Source organism: Otolemur garnettii, unplaced genomic scaffold (assembly GCF_000181295.1).
Source record: "Otolemur garnettii isolate 467f Iridium unplaced genomic scaffold, OtoGar3 scaffold00016, whole genome shotgun sequence".
Lineage (NCBI taxonomy): Eukaryota > Metazoa > Chordata > Mammalia > Primates > Galagidae > Otolemur > Otolemur garnettii.
Window position 1 is genome coordinate 4810563 of NW_003852411.1, and position 19067 is coordinate 4829629.

General features: G+C 34.2%; 1 pseudogene; it reads right to left on the bottom strand.

Annotated features, from left to right (window-relative positions):
* Positions 1-1157: 1157 nt before the first annotated feature.
* LOC100956775 lies at positions 1158-5068 on the bottom strand (annotated as a pseudogene).
* Positions 5069-19067: the final 13999 nt, after the last annotated feature.

A 19067-nucleotide genomic window follows, 5' to 3' on the forward strand; every position in this document is an offset into this window, starting at 1 on the left:
ATTTTGTTTACTGATAAGAGTCATTGACATTTGACAGGCACTAAAAAAAATGTTAAATAATGAATTGTCATATACAGGGCAGCCACAAAATTCGGCACACTATTTTAAATCGCACACAAACTTTATTGCTACCCTATATGCTACTTTGATAGATTCAGTCACATTGACAGCATTCAGCTTTGTATGAAGTGAAGTTTACATCTCATTACTATAACACAAAAGGAGAAAGAAGCCTTTGCAGCTGTGGACAGTCTCCTAGAAGTAATATTGCTAATATTTTAGTTTATTTTATTAACACTGGAAACTTCTGAGGCTCCAGGTGTATTTTTATGAGTACTTAGAGGTGGGGAAAAAATTCTCCTTAAAGAATTTAAATGCTATTTCAGTGAGTGAAGTCACTGTAATTAAAAAGCTTGCCTGAACCCATATCTCTAGGATGCTTCTAAACATAAAAAGACTCTAAGATATATTTTATTTTTTGGAGTTTAAATGATCCTGCTTTTAGGTTAAAATTACATCTTCTCTTTGACTTGGGTCTCTCAGTTCAATCACTATATGCTGATTATTTTTAAAACTAGAACCTACTTTTATTATGTGTATTTTTCTAGCTACAAATGGAAGCTTTATCTGTTATTTTTTTCTAAACTGTTATGTAGGACCTAAGAGTAAACCTTATTAACATTTGTTTAAAGCAGTAAAAAGCTTATGATTAGCATTGGTACAAGAAGGCAATCTGTCTGTTGAAAGAGAAAATCTAATGAATGAGCTAACTAGAAAAATCAGCACAGTCCAGGCAGGGTAGCTCACACCTATAATTGTAGCACTTAAGGAGGCTGAGGTGGAAGGATTACTTGAGTCCAGGAGTTTGAGACTACCCTGGGCAATAATGAGACACTGTCCCTACAAAAAATAAAAAAAGAAAAGAAAAAGCTGATCATGGGCGGGGGGGTGCCTGTAATCCCAGCTACTCAGAACACTGAGGCAGGAGAATCACTTGAACCCAGGAGTTTGAGGCTGCAGTGAGCTATGATAACTCCATTGGACTTTATCCAGGGGACAAAGGGAGACTCTTTGTTTTTGTTTTTTTTTTCTTCAGTAAAAAAAAAAAAAAAAATCACAAATACGATTCTTTATTTGTCATTATTAAAAACCTGAATTTAGACAGATTCTTGGACTGGTGGGTTCATATCCATCAGTTCCTTCAACTTTAGCACCTGTCTCATCTCCAGTAGCTTTTCCAGAACTATTACCTTCACCATGGAGCTCCATGAGTTTTCCCAATTCAAACTTGGGTTTCTTCAGCACTTTTACTTTTCTAATGAAGACATCATGGAGAGGATAGATTGGCACACATTTTCTATGTCTTTTCCAAAGCTATCTGGAATCAATTTATTGACAACTTCCTTTCAAGTCATTCGTCTGCACCTCTCTGGTCATGATTCCATCATTTTCTTCCGGATTTGGTGAACCTGTTGGTGCTGGGCATAAGAGGTCTTCCATATCTGATTGTTGTGTTCTTTTAGTAAAACCAACACAGAACAGACGAAGCAGATAACCATCGGTAGTCTTAACATCAACATGAGCTTCAATCATAGTCTGCCATTTTTCTAACCATAGAACACATTTTGTCACGGGTAAGATCCATGCCATGGAATTTAATCAGGCAGATTTTGCCCTGAACATCTTCAGTAATCAGCTTGAATTTTCTAAATGCAACTTCATCATTCTGCAGATCATCAAAACTCACTTCAAACACATGACCTTTGAGACCATCAGATGCAATTTTGGTTCCTTGAGTCCTAGTGACTAGTGTTTTCCCAATATTTCTTATACTGAACATAGCAGGTGCCTTCATATCATACCAATCTTTCTTAGAAAATGGATCAACCACTTTCTTCTTGACTTCCATTTTGCTGCCTTTTGTAAGGAGCTTTTTCTTACCAACCACTAAGATGGTGCTCAGCAAGCCAGAAAGGGGGAGGAGACTCTTTCTTAAAAAAGACTCAACACAGCTGAAGGATAATTTTGGAAGACACTTTATTGAATCAATGAACACACTGAAAGTGACTTATTAATCACCCTAGCTTGTAGGGCAATCCTCTTCATTCTCTGCTGACTCCATCGCAGGAAGAGACCAAGATGGCTTCTGGCAATGCTGACCTCCTATTTAATGGAACCATGATTATGTTTTCTAGTGGAAGCATTTGTCCCTTGGAAATCTAACTAACTCATTTGTTCAGTATTGTAAGGAATAGGAAAAAAAAAATTACTTCGGCAGTTTATTTGGCTTGATAGTGAGAGAGTCCCAGCCCTCTTGATTCATAAACTCTGGCATTCTATTCATGAGAGAAAGACCATCATATGAACCATGATTATGTTTTCTAGTGGAAGCATTTGTCCCTTGGGAATCTAACTAACTCATTAGTTCAGTATTGTAAGGAATAGGAAAAAAAAAAAATTACTTTGGCAGTTTATTTGGCTTGATAGTGAGAGAGTCCCAGCCCTCTTGATTCATAAACTTTGGCATTCTATTCATGAGAAAAAGACCATCATATGTTGAGTACTATTGAAGGCATATACGTTACCGTTGGGATGGTATCATCACCCTGAGATTCTTTTTTTCTTCAAGATGATGCCATAATTAAGTCTATATCAGGCCACTTCATAATTTTCTTAAAATACTTATTTTGGTTTATGAAACATATTAGGTTTGACAATTAAGTCTGCAAACTCATCCTTGAAAAAGTTCTATATACCTATTTCCTAAATATTATTATGGTTGCCTTCCAAGTACTACCCTTGGGAAACCATGCACTAATGCCAACAGCTGGTCTATGCTTCAAGAGAATTTTGGAACTGTCTGGAAGGACCATTGGAACTGTTGTTGTATGGCACTCAAAAGCATGCAACCACAATAATGAACACCACTCAGAAAACATTGCCATACGTGACACTAATACAGCTGCAAGACACTGATATACCAAGTTATGAAATCTTACCAAATTGTTTGTACAGTGTTGCCAACATAAGCCACAGTGACAAGTTTGCAAAATTAATTGTCAGACTTTCCTACAATGATGATGACAGCACTGATGATTATTCTAGAAAAAGGGGGAGAGAAAAGGAGGATGAGGGGAGGGAAGGAAGTTGGAAGGATTTCACCTAATGTGCTCAATGTGAGGGTGTTCAACATGACACCTGGGTGAAGGGCTCAACTACAACTTGAACTTTACCTTGAAACTACTGGATCATATAAGCAAGTTGCAGAGCAACTGTCACATAGCCTGGACCTGCCATATAGTTTTCTCCTATCTTGCAACCTGCTTAAAAAACTATTAGGAATTTGCACATGCACACACACACCCACCAGTTTGTACATATATATGCATAATAGGAATATGTAATATGTAAATTTTACAGTATATAAAGTTTATACTTATATATAATACATACTGTGTTAGATAGATAGATATACCCACATACATGATATGTTACATGTGTATATAATGTGTGTGTGCACATATGCAGTATATATGCAGAACTTTATACTTCCAAAATACCAAAAATAACCTAGTACATGTGTCCTTATCTCCCTGGGAAACACAGAACAAAAAGGACTTTTGGGAATGTAAGTACCATCTTACCACAGAGGACAGAGCATACCTCTCTTTCATTCCAGTGTTTCCTTGTGAATGAGATCATGTCTGAAAATATGAGCAGTCAAAGTGGGGTTTGTGTTTACCATTTCATCAGGGTTTTAATTATACAGGTCAAGTGAAACTTGAGTAGGACACTGTGCTATGGAAGTCTTGAGAACTGCCAAAGATCTCTTTGGGTATAAAAAATTCAGATTATTGCTCCAGCTCTATTGTTCATTAGGGTAATTAGCTGATCATTGAGCTCAACTAGTAAGTACTGCCCCCGACCTCCACTTATACAGAATCCCATCATTATCACTGCATTTGAAAGGCTCATGGATTTGCCTGAATCATCCGTGGCCCATAGAAAACTAACACTACCAACCAATTGTTTCATATTCTCATTCAAATGTGGACATTTCTTTAAATTTAGTGGTTTATTTTAGTTGTTGGTTTTTACTTTGTTTCAGGAAAATTTGATGCATGAAATTTATTTTCCCTGTTGAATGGATATATCACCTTTAACAAAAGTTAATTTATTACCTAAGTTTAGATTTATTTCTAGACAGTCTCTTCTGTTCTAAATTTTATACCAATAACATGTGTCTTAATTAATGTTGCTTGATAATAAATCTTAACATTACTTAGTATAGCTTTTTTTTTTTAAATATCAGTTAATATGAGGGTATTGACCATTAGGTTATAACACTTTCATTTGTTATACATAATTATTATAGCTATTCTCTTTTTATGATTCTCCTCAATATATCTGAATTTATTTTCAGTTCCTTTTGTTAAAATTTTCTAGACTATATTAAAGTTAATTTTAAAAATAAGTTACCCCTATTATTATGTCCTGCTCCTTATTAAAAAATGTCTATATTGATTGTCAAAGATGTTCAGTGAGGTCTTTTCACTCTAGAACTAAAATATTTTCAAACTATAAATTCTGGCTGTTGCTCAGCTAAAAGTTCTCAGAAAGGTTTTATCTATGTCATTTTCTGGAGTATTATCCTGTTTAAAAACAGTTTAATATTTACAAAAGACTCAGAGAAACTTCACTTATAATGTTATATACTAGGTTATTAGATGGGTAGGTGATATATTACATTCCTTTAGCTTGTGAAAATTAATCTGCCACTGATTTCTTATCAATTTCCTTTATATGAAACACATACACATATATAAATGTTTTATATTTTTATTGAAAAACTAAACATAAGGATAATAATAAAATATATATATTTAGCACTTGCTTATTGTAATATGGGGAAGAAGTTAAACAATTTTTTATATTTTAATCGAAATTACTTTCAAATACTAAACAAATGAAAGCCTATGCCAAATATCTTTCTCTCCATTTCAAAAGGTGTCTGTAGTCATTGAGTGTACATTGGCTGTAAACTGATGCTAACTTCAGGGGGGTCCATGATGTATTTTAAACTGTCATCTTTGTATAATTCCTTTCCACATAAATCTGCTTGTTTAAAGTGTCATGATGAACAATTCTGTCTCAGAGTTGAAGCTGACTCATTTACTCCCCTGACATGTGGAATGGTGCTATTATGGTTAAAAAAAGAAAGAAAGGAAGGAAGGAAGGAAGAAAGATAGATCCAGGGAAGCCCCTACACTTGTCTCTTTCTTCAAAACATTAAACCAAAACCAGTATCATATTTCTGGAAAAATTGGCAAGCTCAATGCCATTTTGAAATTGGTTAAAGATGAAGGGTTGAGGAGTCTTATCAGATCCTTGTTGAACTAGGCTGTTGGGACAACAAAGACACTGGAGGTGTCTTGGAGAATATTAGTGAGTTATCAAAAACTACCTTATGCAGTTTCTAGTTAGAGTTACTCTTCCAAATCTGCTCCTTACCAGAGTAAGTCTGGATAGCTCCTAACATCTGGTGTGTAGCTGTCAACATGTTGGTCTATAATCATGCTGTTGGACTTGTAAACACAAAGTTTTAAATATCCCAGATGCTTCGATAACACATTTATGTGCCAAAAGTTGGCAAATGAACCTCCTGTCACCAAAACTATTAATGTAACAGCCTGACAGCCAACACCAAGCAGCAGCTACTTTACGTTCTCCAGATATGAAAGAGTTAACATAAAGACTTACGGAATTATTAGAACTCTGAAAAGAAAGGTCAGGGAAGCTGCTTCTGAAGGGCAAGGAATCCAGCCAAAATTTCAGAAAATCTACCAGAAATCTCAGCCAAAAGCTCCCAAGAACTGTCTTGGAAACCACTGCTGTGCTAACGGGTCTATGCAAAACTCTTGCTAATTGTCTTTGTGTGCAACAGCCAAGCAAGTAGCTCCCCTGTGCTCTTTGAAAAGTTGCAATGGAATGTGCTCATTTATCTGGCCCTGAACGCCTCTGAGTTTAATGGTTTGTCCTGCTCTTCTACAGCTCACACACACAAGTGTCTTTTGTTGGCAAATCTTAACATGCAAACATATGGGAAAAGGGGTTTGGGGACAGGCAGAGGAGACCTTGAAAAGATGCAGAAATTGGGGCTAAGTTGACAATAGACAAACATTACAAATTGAAATCAAATTACCTCAATTATGAACCAGGAAATAATGCAGAAAAGTTAAGCACCTTAATCAAGGTTACATAGCTATAAATTGAATTAATAATATATTTACCTGTTCGTACAATTCACAAGATTTTAAGCTCCCCCTTGTATCCCCCAAAGCAATGGATGTGTCTTGTTCACAGCTCTGATATTGGGGACTAATACATTTTCAGGTGTGTGTAAGCACTAAATGAATGTTTGTTTTAAAATTAATTATAATGTAGTATTTTAACTAAAAATGTAATTTATTTACTCAGAAAATTTGCCTAAAATGTTTAAATATTGACTTTTTTCCACATTTGTTCTCTCTAAATGAGTGTAGAGGTATTCCTAGTATATCCTAAAACTTCCAGAACTGTCAGTATACCATGGTGAAATCAGCCCTTTTAGTGTATGCTTTGGATTCTGGATGTGTTTTCCACTTATAACTCTTGGGATGTTTTTTTTTTTTTTAATATGGTGAACTGATGGATGGAAGGTTCTTCCTTCAGTTTTTTATCTCTTACCTGTTCTTATATAATATTTTGTATTCCTTTAGAGTTCTCTAAGAACTCTTTAAGAGTTTTGCCACACTGATTCAGTTTCCTGTCTTATTCAACTTGCTATTTGATGCTTCTGACATTTAAAATGTGACAATTATGAGTTTAATTTCAAACTAGCCTACTAATCTCAGTTTGATGGATTTTATGTTGTTTCACATCTTATTGGGAAAAAGAATTCTAGACGATCATTTTTCTCTTTCCTCCAAGTAATTGATTACCTGGAGGATCTTGCTCTGACTTTTAAGTGGGTGGTTCTCTTTTATTTATTTATTTATTTCAGATTAAGTGACACTTTGAAGAACAAAGTTAATCTGATACATTTTTAAACAACTTTCCAAATTGCTAAAGACATGTTTAATACAATGCCTATTTTATTTATTTATTTGTTTATCTTTATTATGGGTTAATATGAGGGTGCTTACAGTTAGGTTACATTATTTGTGCTTGAAAGGTAAAGTCCAAAGCCCGAGTTATAACTGGGTCCTTCACCCAGGAAGCTTGATTAACTCACACCTAGTGGGTACAATGTAGGGGTATATGACCCACCTTCTGGGTAGTTCTCTTTTAACTACTTAATCAATTTACATATCTTAGAATTAGGAGAGAGAATACATTGGGGTGAGTGAAAATCTGTTTTTGTGCTGTATTGATTCAGAGGCTCTGCTAGTGATTTTATGGATTCTTGTTCAAAATCTTTTAGGAGGACAGATAAACAACATAGAGAACCTTAAGATTATTACGGTTTAGTAATTAAAAATTAAGGCTATAGATGCCTGCATATAGAAATAATGAGGAAAGGGAAATAAAAAACTTAAGTGTCAACATTTAATTTCTGTATTTGTTGTGAATATCTGATAAATTCAATGATATGATACCATTCTTAGATGCAACTATCTCTTCATTAGTCAGGCAAAATAAGTCATGTTTGACAATCACATTTAATTTAAGGAGAAAATAAAACATGAGCCTTAAGGAAGAACTGCCACTGACATTAGTACTAGGTTCTCTCAGTGAACCATTCCAGAAAATCAGTTTTGCCTTCCTACCTACCAGTATTCTGTATTCTGATCTCCCAAATGATTCCATGTTATAAAGGCCCAGAAAATGTGCTCCTGGGCTTATTTTCAGATTATTAATCAATTTTTTATATTTCTAATTGTCGTAGTATTGACCTTTCTCACAATCAAATCTCTCTCCTACTAGCCATTCTCAAAAGTTGTCTGATAGTAGAAAGAAATTAGTAAATCAAAAATGAAGAACATTTATATGACCTCTATGGAAAGAACTATGGAGATACCTTAAAAAAGTGGACCTACCATTATCTAGAAATTCCACTACTAGGTATTTACCCTAAGGGGGGAAAACTATTTTATAAAAAAGACACTTGCACTTGAATGTTTATAGCAGCACAGTTCACATTTGCAAAGATGTGGAAACAACCTAAGTGCCCATCAATATATGGGTGATTTAATGAATTATAGTATATGTACACCATGGGACACTATTCAGCCATAAAAAAATGGAATCTAATTTCTTTTATAACAACCTGGATAGAATTGGAGACCATTCTCCTAAGTGAAGTATCACAAGAATGGAAAAACAAACACCGCATGTACAAAATTAGAACCAGTCAGTCAACACTTACAGATGTAGATGGAGGTAGAACACAAAGGAAATTAAGAAGGTGAGAGGTGGGTGGAGGGGTAGGGTGAATTCACACCTACCTGATGCAACACACATATTCTAGGTAAAGGGTACACTTATACCTTTGATTTAAAATGCACAAAAGCAAAATAGGTAACCAAAAGGTGTGTACCCTAGTAATATTCTGAAAAGAAAATAAAAAAAACAAAATAATATATGCTCCATATTCTACTGTATTTTTATGAAACTCACTAAATTATTCTGTTTATCTTCTCAATTTGGAACCACTTTTTTAGTTCTGTTTTTTGGATGCTATTGTTAAAATCAGATATTGTCTTTGTGTATTCATAGTTTTAGTTTCTAGCACAGATGTAGGTTTGCTCTTACTTTTATGTTTCTTTTGCTAATTCAATGCAAATTGAAAGGAGGGGGCAAATAATTTCCTGAATTCAGATTATTTACATTGGAAGATAAACGGTCCTTTTTAGGAGTTTATCAGTTGTTTTGCTTTCTCAATGACCATAGAAAATCTTGCTCTGTATTCATATTAATCCCTCTTTTCCAATTAATAATGCCAAGCCATCCACCATACAAATAAATAATAAAGGTAATAATCTAGACTGTTACTTTTTAAGAAGTTGCTAAAATATGTTTTATTTTGATGTAATGTTTCCAACATTAATAAAATGATATTTAATGGAAAACACTTTGTAATTATCTATAGATTGACATGTACTCTACTAAAAGACACTTTTAGAACCTATAATCATTCTTCACTTTTCTTCTGAAATACTGTAATAAAATTATCATAAGTTATATCTCAATCATAGAGTTGGTTAAACTGAAATTCCCTTTATGTTTTCTATGTCATAATGATTATGCTGGTGTCAATCAGAGTTAGGATCCAAAGTCTTATAGGAAGAAAATTACAAAGAACTTTCCTCTTAGCATAGGGGAATGAAGTAGGCCTTATTTAACATTCTATTTTATCTTTATTTATAAATTCTTGGTACATCTTTTAAAATGTGCACTAACGATTTACTCTATCAGGGTCTTTTCAACTCAGTGAGAGCAAATAAGAACCACTTGTCTAGGAGTCCACAAATGTGCCAAGTGGTAGTTGGCAACAAGCTGTATAAACAGTTTACTTTGATGTTTCATAAAGGTCGGTCACTATTGGGTGAATGAACTGAATCTTAGATGTGATGAGTGCCTCACTCCCTGAGATAAAGGAAATGGAGGGGAAAGTGATGTGGACAAAGAGCCTCTATGATTTCTTTCTGAGGACATTAGGAGTAAAGTAGGTCTTTTCATGATGCATTTGGATTGAAGGAGTTATTTCCTTAGTTTTATGCCTTAAAGATAAATATAAATCATTAAAACATTAACAGTTAATAGAGAAATAAAAAATGATATCATACTCGGGGTTGTACCTTTATTCCTAAGAACTATCATACATGCCATATAGAATTTCAAATATTCTTTGAACTAACTCCTGGGGGTAGAAATATCACCTTTAAATTTTAAACATGGATAATTCTTCACGTTTATGATTTCTCCAACTTTTCAGAGCCCCTCTAAAGTCTTTCTTAGAATGCAAAATATGTTTCAATAAGCAAATCAGAGTCAAGACGTATTACCCCTACCAGACCCTTTCTCAGAATGAAGAAGAGGGAGTAAACAAAAACCTCTTCCTGCGTGTTTTGTGGAGGATCAGAGTACCACAGAATGACAGTACCAGGAACATGGTAGCATCCATCATAGAACTTCAACAGATGTTAGCTGCTGTCAGGAGGAGTATTACGGTGCTTATCACTGGGGAATATAATTTACTTGCTTAAATCTTTTATTAGACTCACCTTGGTGTCCCTTAAAACATATGCATCCCTAAAAAATAAATTAAGGTACATTTAAGAGAAAGAAATTAAACAATGTTTTTGTACTTCATAAGGTAAAATGTGGTGAGATATTTACACAAGCTAAGATCCTCTCTTTTCCCCATAACTGGTATTTGTGATATGTGGTTTTGTGATATGATCTCAAACAGCAATTTATTTATTTATTTATTTTTTTGAGACAGATACAGAGTCTCACTTTGTTGCCCTCGTTATAGCGCCACAGCATCATTGCTCACAGCAACTTCAAACTCTTGGGTTCAAGTCATTCTCTCACCTCTCAGTCTCTCAAGTAGCTGGGACTACAGGCGGCCACCACAATGCCCGACTATTTTTCGAGGCGGAGGTCTCACTCTTGCTCAGGCTGGTCTTGACTTCGTGAGCTCAGGCAATTCACTTGCCTCAGCCTCCCAGAGTGCTAGGATTACAGGTGTGAGCCACCTGCGCCTCGCCCTCAAAGAGCAATTCTTAATCGTTAAAGAAAGATCAACAGTTTTTAGTCACTCCACAGACAGCAGGCATCTGTACATACTAGCACAAATTTTCAGGATGTTTCATTGTGTCTGATTTTAATACAGATTGAACAGTTGGAAGAGGCCCAAACATTTCTTATTCTTTTATACATAGTGAATATCTTTCATGTGTGATTGGCAAAGCATTTATAGGTCAAATATTATATTTTTCATTCGGGTGCATTGTAGATAATTGTAAACCTAAGCAGGCAAAGTCTTATTTTCTTTCTAGAAGATGGTTACAATCAGAAATGAGAGCAAAAATGTTTAGGATAGTGATGGATCTCCTACTAGATATGTCACATAATTTTTATATAAGATTTGATGTGACACGAATTGACTTCTATAAGGAAACATTTTTGATTATGAAATAAATCTTACTTGGAAATACTAAATTTGTTAAATGTGTTTTTGCAACTTCTGTAATTTTATCAGGTTATATTGTCTTGGGAACAAAAAAGACCTGAATGATTTCTGATTGTTAGAGTTAATTAAATTATTCACAGTTTGATGCAGCGCTTAATAAAATTTTACAGATGCTTCAAAATGAGATGAAGTCTCTATATAGTTTTAAAAGGGGTGGGCACTGTCTTTGCATTTCTTTCTTAATTAGAGCGTTCTCCTTTTTAAACTTTGTATCCCCTTCATATCTGTTTTATCCTAGGTATATCTTCCAGATAGAATAGAAGAATTGTGACATGCAAAAATCAGCTATATTAATTTTATTTCCACTTTAGGAAAAATTTAAATTTCTGTTATGTATGTTTTGTAGTGTTTGGATATGTTTTCAGTGTTATATTTTCTTTCCTGGTTATGCTTTTACTAGCATAAAATTTAATGCCTTAGTATCTGTTATATTTTCAAAGATTTTTAAGTATTTTTCCTTAATTAGTTGTTAAGAAGTATTTATTGAATGAATATTAATGTAACGTTTACTACATTCCATATAGATGTATATATGCGTGTGTGTGTGTGTGTTTATGTGTATATATATCTTAGAGAAAAACTTCCTAGGAAGAGAGAGTATAGTTTCAAAGATTTTTTAAAATGTAATTTAATTCCTAATTAAATTAATTATTTAAATTAAAGACTGTTGCTTTTAAAGAATAAACAAAGGTCAGAAGTAAGATGGTAGTATATGAACTGAGACCCTGGTGACAAGGAACATCTGAAGAAGACTGTTCAATTTATATTTTTTTAATTTAATTTTTATTAAATCATAACTGTATACATTTATGGGGTATAATGTTATGATTTGATATATAATATGAAATGCTTAAATCAAACTGATTAACATAACCATCACCTTACTTTTTGTGTGTGTGGTAAGACAATTATATATACTCTTAGTTGTTTTGAAATGTACTTACATTGTGCACATGAGGTGAGATCCCACCAAATACCCTCCCTATTCCTGTCAATCACCCTCCTCCCTCCCAGCCCCTCTCCCTCCTCTCCTTTCCTTCTTGCTGGACTATATTTGTGATTTATCACTTGTTTGAATGTATATGTGTTTATCTATTGGTTTCATAACAGTATTTAGTATATTGGATATCTTTTTCCTATTCTTGAGATACTTAACTAAGCATATGCTCCAGCTCCATCAAGGTAGACATAAAACTGTAAAGTCTCCATCTTTTTAATGGTTGTTTAGTATTCCATGGTATACATATACCACAATTTGTTAATCCATTCATGGGTTGATGGGCATTTGGACTGCTTCCACAACTTGGCAATAATGAATGGGCAGCAATAAATATTCTGGTAAAATAATTTTTGCTGTAAAATAATTTCTATTCTGGGTATATACCTACTAATGGAATTGCAGGATCAAACGGTAGGTCAACTTTCCATTCTTTGAGTATTCCCCATACTTTTTTCAAAAAGGCCAATCCAACCAGCAGTGTAGAAGTGTTCCCTTCTCTCCTCATCCACAATCCCAAACATCTCTAGTTTGGGGATTGTGATGTGGGTTAATCTTACTGGAGTTAGGTGATATCTCAAAGTGGTTTTGATTTGAATTTCTCCAATGATTAAAGATGATTAGAAGTACTTATTGAATAAACATTAATGTTTACTATACTCTGTATGTATTTATATGTATATATATATTAGAGAAGAACTTCCTACGAAGAGAAAATAAGGTTGAAAAGGTTTGATATATTCCAGGAATTAACAAATTAGCATGATTTTAGTATGTTGTAGGGAGAGTATAAGATCAGTTAGTAGGCAGGGGTCAAATCCAAGAGGGCTTTGAAGGCTTACTGGAGTTTAGGCTTTTATATTTTGTATATATCTGAAATTTCACTTTGTGTATTATAATTGTTGAATAACTCGAATATTATAGGGTTTCAAAAAACAAAAAACTTGGGACTCCAAACTAATACAACCTTTTTGGAAGGAAGTATGGAGAATCCTCCAAGAACTTAAATTAGATCTCCCATTTGATCCTGCAATCCCATAACTAGGCATCTACCCAGAAGAAAAAAAAAATCATTGCAACATAAGGACATTTGCACTAGACTGTTTATCACAGCTCAATTTACAATTACCAGAATGCGGCAACAACCTAAATGTGCACCAACCCAGAATGAATTAACAAGCTGTGATATATGTACACCCTGGAATAGTTTTCAGCCACTAAAAAATATGGAGACTTTACATCTTTTGTATTAGCCTGGATTGAACTGGAACACATTTTTCTTAGTAAAGAATCACAAGAATGGAGAAGTAAGAATCCAATGTACCCAATACTAATATGAAACCAGTAGATGGTCAAATTCACAACCACATAAGAGAAAAACAGATCAATTTGAGGTGGGAGGCTGGAGAAGTGGGGAGCAGGGCCAGAGGAGGAGGGGTAGGATGGCATTGCTCCCACGTAATGGGCACAATGTTAGGATATATGGCACACCTCTTGGGGATGGCATATAATAAGAAGGACCTTACCTAACAAATGAAAACATCATAACCTAATTTTTGTTCCCTCAAATTAATCTGAAACAATAAAAAAAAAAGGAAAATGAAAAAACAAAACAAAAACAAATAAAAAGCTTGAATTGTTATGATCTATGTTTGGTAGTTTAGGTGAGAAGAAATGTTTGTATCACAGAGATTACAGTGCAGAATGTGAAGATGAATGAATATGAAATGTATTTTGAAGAAAAACCATCGAAGTTTAATTAATTGCATGTAGTGGACGAGGGTATGACAAACTTGAATATTTATTTGAACTTTTTTCCATTGTGTTTTGTTTTAATTTGAAAAGATTAAGGAAGCACAAACGTGTTGTTACATGAGTAGCTTTTGTAACATGTAAGTCACAGATGTAAGTGTGCCCACCACCTAAGTAGTGTTCATTGTGCCTATTAGCCAGGTTTGTACCCCTTCCCTGCTACCACCTCTTCCTGATTGCCAATGCTTTTTACCTCTTTCTGTGCCTATGTGTGTTCACCAATTAGTTCCAAATTATTCAGGCGTACATGTGGTATTTGGTTTTTTTCATTTTTACAACACTATATAGATGGCGCAGACTGGGCAAGCTAGGATTAGAAATACATTTATTTGGAGAACAGATAGAAACAATTGAAAACCCTGGCTAATCTATATTAAATGAAAGTGTCAAATAGGCATTTGGATAAGTGATTTAGACACCAAGATTGTGATACTAATTTGTGAGTCATTGACATTTAAATAATGTGTAAAATTGTGAATTTGCACAGGCATATGACAAGGATAGAAAGCTTACAACAAAGACAAGGGTCATAAATTGTATTAATATAAAAAAGGGAAAGTTGAAACCAATACTAATTACCTATTATGTATCAGGGAATACAAGTACTTACATGTTTACTATCTGGCTTAATCTTTGCAAAAACAATATGAGTCCAGTGTTATCATTATGCTTAGTTTATAAATGAAAAAATTCAAGCAGAAAGAAGTTAAATAACTTGTCAAGGACCACAGTGAACAGATTTACTGGAACCAGCATTTGAAAGTTGCAACTATGAAGCTAGGGCCTTCATTCCACTGCAATAGACCATCTTCATACATATCCACATATGTACTATTCTAAACCAGACACACACATAAAGAGAGAGAGCAGAAATAAGACAGCAAGAAAGCAAGAAAGTGCTTTTTGGAAGGATGTATGAATCTGAGTGCTAGCTAAGAGTAGCTAGCTATACTTAGAAAATTTAGGCATTTTTTTTCTTTTTTTAACTATTTTGGAACTAAGATTCAAGAAATAAGGCTAATAAAAGTATAATCACAGTCAAGAGTAGGCACCATGAGAAAGCTATAGAAACTGCTATGAGAACTCTTATTTTTATTTTATTATTATTTTTTTTATTAAACCATAGCTGTGTACACTTATGCAGTCATGGGGTACAATGTGCTGGTTCTATATACAATCTGAAATATTTTCATCTAACTGGTTAACATAGCCTTCATGTCATTTTCTTAGTTATTGTGTTAAGACATTTATATTCTACATTTAGAAAGATTCACATGTACCCTTGTAAGATGAACCATAGGTGTGGTTCCACCAATCACCCTCCTTCCACCCATCCTCCCCACTCCCTCTCCCCTCTCTCCATATTCTTTGGCTATAATTGGGTTATAGCTTTCATATGAAAGGTATAAATTAGTTTCATAGTAGGGTTGAGTGAGAATTCTTAAGTGCTGTTGGCCAGGCATGGTGGCTCACTCCTGTAATCTTAGCACTCTGGGAGACCAAAGTGGATGGATGTCTTGAGCTCAGGAGTTTGAGATTAGTCTGTGTGACTGAGACCCCGTCTCTACAAACACCAGGGAGTTGTAGCAGGTGCCTGTAGTTCTACCTACTGGGGAGTCTGAGGTAAGAGGATTGCTTGAGCCCAGGAGTTTGAGGTTACTGTGAGCTATGATAGCAGGGCAATTTACCCGGGGTGATTGAGACTCTGTCTCAAAAAAAAAAAAAGACAAAGTGCTTCTCAATCCTTTCAGGGAATTGCTAGAGAAGTTGTTACTTGAGCTAAATTCTGCTGGATGGACGAATAATAAATTATTACATAAAAAAGTAGCAAATGGCACCACCTTTCTAGGTCAATGATTCTTTTTCCAGTATCAATGACATTTGCAACATACCATACTCATACCTCCCAGTACATTTTTCCTTCAAGATATGTATCCAGGAAGTACTTAATTACTTTTCATTAAACTACATTAAATATTGGGGTGTATTAATTTAAGATGTAAAAAACATGCTTCCACGAGATGTTAACATTAAATTTATATCATTTATGTGACCATAGTCATAATAGAAGAAACACCATCATCTTATGGCTAATTACCTTTTCCTGCGTTATTAACAAATTTTACATTTTTGATTAATCCAAAATATTTGTATATTTATTAATTTAGAAGACATATATCAAAAATTGACAATAAATACTTCTTTGCTTTTCATTGTTTATGATTGAATGGCATTTAGTGACTATATTACTTGATGTGCAGTGCAATTAAAGGGGACTTTAAAAGTCAGCATGCATTTTCATAGCCTGTGTCTTTTGCGTCTTCCCGTAGGATGGATGTTTGCAGCAGCATTACATTTTTATTACTGTGGAATTTACAATATATTATTGGTGCCTTGAGATATTGCAATATAGTGAGAAGATTCCAGATTAAAAATTATGTCACCATTTTCATTATGAGAAGTCAGAACTTTCCAGAATATTTTAAGATTTTAGTGCAGGAAGAAACATACATGTAATCTTTTATATGTCAGTCAGGATCTTTTATATTGTTTTGGTTTCTTGGGGTCATCTAATCAGCCTTAATTTCTTAAAATAAATCTGGCAATCCACATACTAGTAAGAAAGTTTAGATAAAGATTGAAGGTAAATGAAATCAGAGACCATTAAAGGATTTTAAGCAAATTAATCAAAACAGTCAACCACTTTGCACTTTGTTTTATAGATTACATATATCGATAATATGTATACACACAATCATATATGCACATACACATAATTTTTTTATTTAGGAAAAAAGACTATTGTGTAAATGGGTCTCTATATAAATACACATATATGTATCTCTCTGTACATACCTACACACATATATATGTGTATCTGTATGTGTGTGAGTATATATGTACACATTTAGACAATTATATTTTCTCCTAAAAAACATTAGATGATCTCAAATAACTAAAGTTAAATTCATTTTCTCTCAAGCTTGGGCCAGAATTGGTCCAGATGTCCAAGATATCCAGCAATTCTAACCTGTTCAAACTTACAAATGAACAAATAGAAGATCTAGGATGTTGATTTAGTTGACTGGCATCCACACAGAGAAATAAACTGCAGAGTAAAGAATGAGGACGAAAACATGAAATTATTTATAACAGTTCCCATCTAACTGAGGAAAGATCTCATTCAAAATGATAATCCACGTTTCAGCTGGAACGTAAACTGTCAGTTATAAAAAAATTAAAAGAGTGGTTTGCTAACATATAAATTATTTCATAAATGACTAATAAGTATTGTATCCAGTATTATCCTGAATCTAGTTTGTTCTGCCACAAGTGTACTATACAATGCAAATTAGCTCCTACATAATCAATAAATAAGGAATAAAATTAGTGTAACTCTGAGGTTGAGTTATTTTACAGGTAATTTTTTCAGACACATTAATGTTTCAAAGCTGTGGCTGACGAACTCTCTCACAAGAAAGGACAAAGCCAAGCAACATGAAAACCAAGAATAAGCTAAAAAGCCAACAGAAATGCCTCTGCCTAGTTAATATGTTGCTTCGAGAATTTCTTTGATTCTGCTATGTTGAATTATTTTGGGAAGTAGAGAGCATAGATGAGGAAAAGGTGAAAATATTTCCTTTAAGTTAAAAAATAAAAGATGAAAACTAATACATATCTAGAATTCAAGTTTAAAATTTTGAGAACATTAGCCTCTTTGGGAGGTGAATTCCCTAAGGACTCACATCTGGTGGAGAAAGTGGAGTTTACATTTTAGGACAACTAAGGATGCGAGGCCAGGTGCGAAAGCTAGTGGGGAGCGAGGTGTGCTGATGGTTTTGTTTGGATTGTTGACATTTTAAGAATCTGCAGTGATAGAGTTGCATGAATTCTAAACACACTGCTTCTACTTTGCTTTTTTTTCCCTGCAAACCTGCTATTGTAGGGTGAAGTTTAGCAAAATGTGAGATTATTCAGGAATATCTGTGTAATGTTGAATAAAAATGCACCTGATGTTTTAGTTGGAGGCTGGAAAATCAGAAAAGCAATGCCATCGTGGTAATATGTCTATGCTAATTATGAATGTTCTTCCTTGGCCTTCAACATTGCTCTCTTTTTTGAATGTGCTGAATTCCTTGGGCCTTGATATCTTCTTTGTAGGTGACGTTCTTTCTCTCTACTGCAACAACCATCTCCACTTACAACGGCCTAAACACTCCAAGTAGCATCTTACGTGAAAGTTTTTAACGGGGATCTCTTTAGTGTATATAATAGATTTTAATCACACAAACTTTGGGATTAGATTCCTTTATTAAATCTTGGCTCCAAACTTGTGAGATAGGTCATTGTAATTTGGCAAGATTTAATTTCTCTGTGCCTTTATTTCTTTCTATGTAAATTGAAGAAAAATAATGATAAACAGGTTAAGTTATTGTTGTGTTTGTTTTAAAGGACGTTTAAAAGTCAGCATGCATTTTCATAGCCTGTGTCTTTTGCATCTTCCAGTAGGACAGATGTTTAATACATGTACTACATGCCTGCACATATATAAATTATACATAAATAATTCAAATAATTTTGATTTAATCCTGAGTTTCTAACACACATCTCAATTTTATTCTGCACACAAAAGCTATGATAAGCAACGGAAGATTTCCTTACCTTCACAGTAAATTAAAAGTGTGTGTCTCCGCATCCTCCTACCTCTCCAGTCTTTACTCTTAGGGTGATGCCCTAAGAGCCAATAGTGGGAAATTTCCTGCACAAGTTGCTGGAAATACCAGTTATGGGTGAGGAGAATCTTTTTCTTCTGCTTATAAGTAGAAAGAAGTAGCAGTTTTCCTCTTCACCTGGAAGGATCTCCTTCCTGCTTTAACCTACATTTTATTTTCTAGTCCTATGACATGTGAATAAAACCTCTCCAGAAGTTTGGTAGGTCTGTATAAGGTCCCCAAAGACCTTGGTTTTTAAGACCTAGAGTTACCTCCACTTGACTGGGCTTCATTCATCATCAATGTG